Consider the following 7,500-nt stretch of genomic DNA (forward strand, 5'->3'; position numbering starts at 1 on the left):
CTAAGTTCAGATTGATTTTGCCCTTCATTCCTCGTTTGCGGTCGATAAAATGTGTACTATTTGAGCAGTGGGTTTAATATAATTGACAACCTCCTTCCCTCAAATATCTGGCCTTGTGCCGAAATTTGAAACCATGACTATGAATGGCGTAAAAGGGATATCTAAAGAACTTCATAATCTTAAATACTGCACATCGAAAGAGAAATTATCAGCGGTATTGGCGATAAGTTTCGATTTCCCAGTGAATCTATATAAAACAAATATTGACTGTATAGGCAAATTCCAATATTTCAGTTTATTTTATAGACCTCGGAACAATGAAAAGTGAAATCGACCCGAGCGAATTTTAGACACAGGACATAAAGAAGAGAAAAGAAATACTGCAAGGCATTTTTATCGGTACTCAACAAATTCTGTAAATTATTATTTTGATTTATTATAAATATACATGGCTTCAAGTTTAAAGCGTGTTTATATATAGCCGATAAATCGATCCAGTGTTTTACTACCACCTTATTCTTCGATACGTGAAGAATAAAAAGGATTGTTGACATTGGTGGAACTTGAAATTAGTGGTTCACTCTACCAACTACGCAAATACTCCGCCTGCCCTAAGTAAAAAAAAAAACATAATAATAATAATAATAATAATAATAATAATAAGAAGAAGAAGAAGAAGAAGAAGAAGAAGAAGAAGAAGAAGAAGAAGAAGAAGAAGAAGAAGGAGGAGGAGGACGACGACGACGACGACGACAACAACAATAACAATAACAACAACAACAACAATCTTTTCTATTACAAGCATGAGGCTTGAAATTTTGGAGGAGTTAGGTAGTCAGTTACATCAACCCCGGTGCTCAAATGTTATTTATTTTATCGCCCCCGAAGGGATGAAGGGCAAAGTCAAGGTCGGCGGAATTTAGACTCAGAATGTAAAAGCCGAGCAGAAATATCGCCTGGTATTTTGCTTCGACCTGCTAACGATTCTGCTAGTTCGCAATAAAAATTTAGGCACAAGGCCAGCCCAAGCAAGACATGGACATGGCATCACATTTTTATATACCATCCCACCCGCTGTAACAGAAGCAAATTAAAACCGTGCTAAACACCAAAATGATGTTGATTTCTAATTTTGGTACAAGGCCAGAAACTTCGGGGGAGGGGGTTTGTCGATTTACATGACCCTCGTGCTCAACTGGTACTTAGATTATCGACCCTGAAGGAATAAAAGACAAAGTCAAATTCGACCTCGGAGGATTTGAACTCATAATCTAAAGACGGACGAAATGCTGCTAAGCAATTTGTCCGGCATGCTAATGATTAAGCCAGCTCGGCGCTCTAAGCACCTAAATAATATTATTCTCTAATTCCTTTTTTTTTTTTAATTCTTTTACTTGTTTCAGACATTTGACTGCAGCCATCCTGAAGCACCGCCTTAAAGGGGTTTTAGACGAAAAAAAACCGACACCAGGACTTATTCTTTGTAAGTCTAGTACTAATTCAAACGGTCACTATTCTCGAACCGTTAAGTTACTGGGACGTAAACACACCAATATCGGTTGTCAAGCGATGGTGGCAGGGACAAATACAGACACAAAGACACACATAAATATGTACATATATATATATATATCTATAGAACAGTCTTCTTTTCAGTTTCCATCAACCAGATCCACTAGGGCTTTGATCGGCCCGAGGCTATAGAAGAAGACACTTGCCCAAGGTGCCATGCAGTGGTTGAGAAACAAGCTTTTTGCCACACAGCCACGCCAAATATTTAAAAATATATAGTTTACCAATTAATGTAATCCTTAGAAAAGAAGTACATATGAATACGACTACATGCATACATACATACATACATACATACATGCATACATGATTACAAACAGATCCCAAACAACTGTGTACCTTCTTTTTTTATGTATATATGTGTGTGTGTTTAGAGGAAAAATCGGTCAGTAACGTATTGGGCAACTCGTTCACGAGCTGTTGAGCCTGTTTTCATAAGATAGATTGATAAGTACTTCTAGATCAATAACATATTACATAACAATTCTATGCCTGAATTGCCTCAACTACGGAGAATACGTAATAGTTTTCCAAGCACCAATTTGTCTTGCAATAGGTTTGGTACCATCATCACCAAAGTGGTTTCTTTTAGCTCTCACCGACTTAATTCTACGAGCAATGAACAAATCAATACACATTTTTTTTATAATCATGTAGTCTGAGGGCATAGGGACACAGTCACCAATTCCATCGCGGATGCTTACACACATGCTAACACAAATACGCACACACGCGCGCATACATGCGTGTTTGTGTGTGTATGTATGTGTGTCTCTGCACGTATGCGCGTTCCCGCGAGCGTGAAAAGACTGATATTCCTCTCACTCACTAGAAGCACTGCTTGCGTCACGGTGTCTGTTCGGTGCAGTAAGTATTCGTTCAATTATTATTGTATGTACGCCCTGCAATGTAACATAAGTCGTGGAAATGAGAAGCCTTGATGTAACTCTATTATGATTAATTTTCATGCAGTCAAAGACCTGAGTAAAGCTATAAAAGCGAAGTGGAGGGAAGGGAATCAGATGATAATGGAGAATGAAGAGCGAAGGACCAGGGCGGGCAGAGACAAAGAGAGAAGCTGGGACAGAAAGAAAAATATGTAACCAAATTATGTGAACGAGAGAGGAAGAGGAGGATATAGCAGGGAGGGGAATTATGGCGATTCGGAAGGGAAACAAAATACTAGAAGACTAGAAATATACATAGAGCATCAGGTTGATGCAGTGCTTGGTTATTAGAGCCTCTGAATAAAAGAGAAACGAAGCAAAGAGAGGGTGGGGGAGTGAGAAAGGGAGATAACCAAGCAGTACTGCAAAATATATGTGTAAAAGATAACGTAGATTAAGAAATATAAACATGCAGAAAAGAAGGGAAAGAAACGAGATATAAGGACGGCGTAAGATAGAGAAGGGTAAACAGAAATGGGAGAAATGAATGGACGGAGGGGATGTAAAATATAGAGGAGGAATAAGACACTGATAATGTGGGTGTGCGGGATATAGAAGGGAAGAATGGACATATAAATAGAATTCGAGGACTGTGAAAGGACAGAAGAAGCTGGGAAAAACCACCAAGAAAACTGTGGAAGCTAGGGAATAAACGACAGAAATTCCAGAAGAATAAGTGCATCCATTAATACATATGTAAACGCATGCACACATACATGCATACATATATACATGCATGCATACATACATACATACATACATACATGCATGCATACATACATACATACATGCATGCATACATACATACATACATACATGCATGCATGCATGCATGCATACATACATACATACATACATACATACATACATATATACATACATCCATACATACATACATATATACATATATACATACATACATACATACATACATACATATATACATACATACATACATACATACATACATACATACATACATACATACATGCATACATACATACATACATACATATGCAAGTAGGTAGGTAGGTAGGTAGGTAGGTAGAGGGGAAAATAGGCAACCAAATAAACAGTTGAATATACAGACGGACAGACGAATAAACAGATAGACAGAGTAGAGATGGATACAGAAGGAGGTAAAGGTCATCAGTGTGTAATTCAATAACAGCTTTAAAATGAAACTACTAACGATGTTATTGTAGGATACTTCATTATGGATATTACGCTTGAATGCATTCGTTAAACATATATGTGGTAGCACCAGATGATGATGGTGATGATGATGATGATGACGACGACGACGGGGAGGAGGAAGAAAGAATATTGGTGCTGTTAGTATTGATGGATGAAATTTTGGTGTTGGTTGTAGTAGTGGTGGTGATGATATTGATGATGATATCACCAATTAAACTATATCAAACGCAATATAATAAAAAAAAAACAAAGGAAAATTAATAGTAACCGGAAAGAGGTTCCATTTGCTAGACAAGAACTTTTTTCTTCCTCGGTATGAACATGCGTAGAATTCGGTCGACGCAAGTATCCGCCCACCACTTCTTACTAGCAAGCACGAAATAAATATTTCACCCCTTATCTATAGCGCATCTCTACTGTTTAGTGTACACTATGAAGTCCTCCTTTATTCTGAAAGGGCCTGCAAGTATATAGAATTCACATTCTTCCCGACTCCCTTCTCCTGCTTGGTTCAAAATCTTCATTTCTACTTCCCCTAAAATTCATCCCCTGTATTTAACACTTTGAATTTATCGAATTAGTTGTAACTATTACATTAAAGGTAAAGTCCCCCTTCAGTGATGAATGACCATGGGATTGCACCTAGAAAGTTACCTTCCGAGGCACAAGTCCGAGCAAGTTTGTTTATAGAATACCAACAGTCGCCCATGCATATCAGCCTCCCTTCTCCACGCCACCGATCATTCATTAAATGAATCGTATGCTGCGGTCAGTTAACAAATATAACAAATAAGCACGATCTTCAGAGACGGGAGTTATAGAGAAGAGTTTTGAGATCAACTCTGACATCTGGGAAAGACAGGCACAAGACCGCCTGCCTGGTGAAGCTGCACTGAGTTGCCACCTCTCACGGACAGAACAGGATTGCAGGGGTAAAGAAGAAAAAAAAAAGCGAACTACACAAAACCAGAGTCAACTCTTTGCCTTCGGTCCTTCGGTCCCAGTAGACCACAAGTGCCCGAGCCGCAGCGGATCCTTCCAAGTAAGCAATAGGACTAATTGGCCACAGCCGGATACACCGTGTCCCGTCTTCTCCCAAGTGATGTCCTTGGTCATCGTCGACAACGACGGACCAACTAATAATAAACAGAAGAAGAAGAAGAAGAAGAAGAAGAAGAAGAAGAACAACAACAACAACAACAACAACAAGAACAAGAAGAACAAGAAGAAAAAGAAGAAGAAGAAGAAGAAGAAGAAGAAGAAGAAGAAGAAGAAGAAGAAGAAGAAGAAGAAAAAGAAGAAGACCTCTGGTAACAGCGAATAGTCCCCATTATTAGATAACCATCCGTTTATCTTATACCTAGCGCACAACCGTATATACACACACACATATACACACACATACGTACATACATACATACATACATACATACATACATACATACATACATACATACATACATATGTACACATTAATGTGGAGGTGTGTAGTAAATGGTGAATAAAGTTAGGACTAAAGACAATGAAGTTAAAAGAAAGAAATTTACACTGTTTCCGCTTCAAAGAGTATTTCAAAGATATGTGCGGTGATTATGTCCTGGTTCTATTAAAGGGCAGTAGACTGCCATGAAGGAGAGTTTTGAATGCAATGTTTATGGAGACAGTGAAAGTTTGACATCAGCTTTTTTTAACTTGGCTGTGATTGATGCGCAAGTACGAAAGGTTACGGACGAAACAATGGCATTATAATCTGCTTAGCATTGTAGCATAAGGCCTATTATTAGGTACATAATCTATTAGACTGAACACAGTGTATAACTGAACAAAATGTTAATATATCTAATGCAGTGATCATGTAAAAGAAAATTTAAAATAATTATGTTCTTTTATAATTAATATTCTTTTATTCTTTTAATTGTTTCAGTCACTTGACTGTGGCCATGCTGGAGCACCGCCTTTACTCGAACAAATCAACCCTATTACTTATTCTTTGTAAGCCTAATACTTATTCTATCGGTCTGTTTTTCCGAACTGCTAAGTTACGGGGATGTAAACACATCAACATCAGTTGTCAAGCGATGATGGGTGGGGGACAAACACAGGCACACAAACATATATATATACGGCGGGCTTCTTTCAGTTACCGTCTACCAAATCCACTCACTTTGATCAGCCCGAGGCTATAGTAGAAGACACTTCCCTAAGGTGCCACGCAGTGGGACTGAACCCGGAACCATATGGTTGGTAAGCAAGCTACTTTATTTTATTATATTGGCTATGAAAGCCGTACACAGATTAAGTAGCTGCGGGCTGGACAAAGACATTAATGAGATGAGATGAATGATGAACACGATGATATTAATGGGAGAAGGCAGAAGTCGCCCCACGAACGCTGCTTCTCTAAAAAATTGTTCTTTTATAAATTTACATATAAATTTACAAATTGAGGCTAGAAACCTCTTACCACAATTTCAATTTACACCATGCCTTTGAAATGAGGCACTTGCCTCTTGCAATTTTCTTTTCATGGGCCACATGCCCTTTCAATATGAGGCACTCGTCCTCTTACACTTTTCCGCCCTGCTTTCACCCGACCAGGCTCAGTGCCTCACTCAAGCACCTCGATGGTTCTAGATCGGCCCACTTCAGCAAGGAGCGGAATGCGTCCTCGGGGAAGGAGTCTATCACCCTGCACAAGTCTCTTTCCCACACAACCTCCGCAGCCACCAGCAGAGGCCAATCAGGCCACCAGCAGAGGCCAATCAGGTGAGGATCCCTCCCCTCCGACCTTTCCTAGCAAACTTCTTGACAAATTCTTGAACTGCCCCTCTCTTGTAGAAAAGGATTAGAAGCTACTTACCACACGGCTACTCCTGCAAGTGCATATTTTAGTTCTACTAAACCACCTCAGCTATGCATAGGTTTATTCCTACTAACAATATATAATTGATACGCTCTCTTTTAGTTCGGTAAGCCAAAACATTGTAATACGTTTGCTTAGCTGTATTTTCCTTAAAATTACTCATCAATTAATATACGTGTGTATATCTGTGTGTGCTTGTGTGTGCGTGTGAGTGTCTGTCTCTGTGTGTGTGTGTGTGTGTGTGTGTGTGTGTGTGTAATTATAATACCATTATGTACTTTTTGATAACAGTTTCATGCAGCTCCATATGGCTTAAAGCATTTTGAGCTTGCAAGACGCTCCCATCTCATCAGATAACCGGAGCTGAATCAAACGGTTTTTTAAAGGTATATTTATATAACTCCTATCAAAGGTGTTGAGTGCCACGTTTTCGTGTGTCCACTAGTATATATACATATATTATATAATGTTATATGTTATATATATATATGTATTATACACGCGCGCACATACACATGCACACACACACACGCACACACACACACGCACACACACACGCACACACACACACACATGCTCACACACATGCTCACACACATGCTCACACACACATATATATGTGGGTGTCGGGGGGGGGGGGAGATTGTGTTTCTGATCTGAATGTCAGTTATAATTACTGAAATGTTCTCTAATGATTTACTATTGTCTAGGTACATGTGGGAATATTTCGACTCAGTATGGCAAGCTACGGAATCAATTCGCAGATGATGCACATTACATTTGGATTTACTTCCATATGTAGATTCTTAACAGCTAGGGACTTTGACCCTCCACGGGACTGGTGCATAGTCAGATGTGAAATTTTTCACTCTGTATCTGATAGACAAGCCAGTATTTTAGTAAGTCGATGCTTGCCAAGAT

This window comes from Octopus bimaculoides, chromosome 2 (assembly GCF_046866305.1).
Source record: "Octopus bimaculoides isolate indiv1 chromosome 2, ASM4686630v1, whole genome shotgun sequence".
Taxonomy (NCBI): Eukaryota; Metazoa; Mollusca; class Cephalopoda; order Octopoda; family Octopodidae; genus Octopus; species Octopus bimaculoides.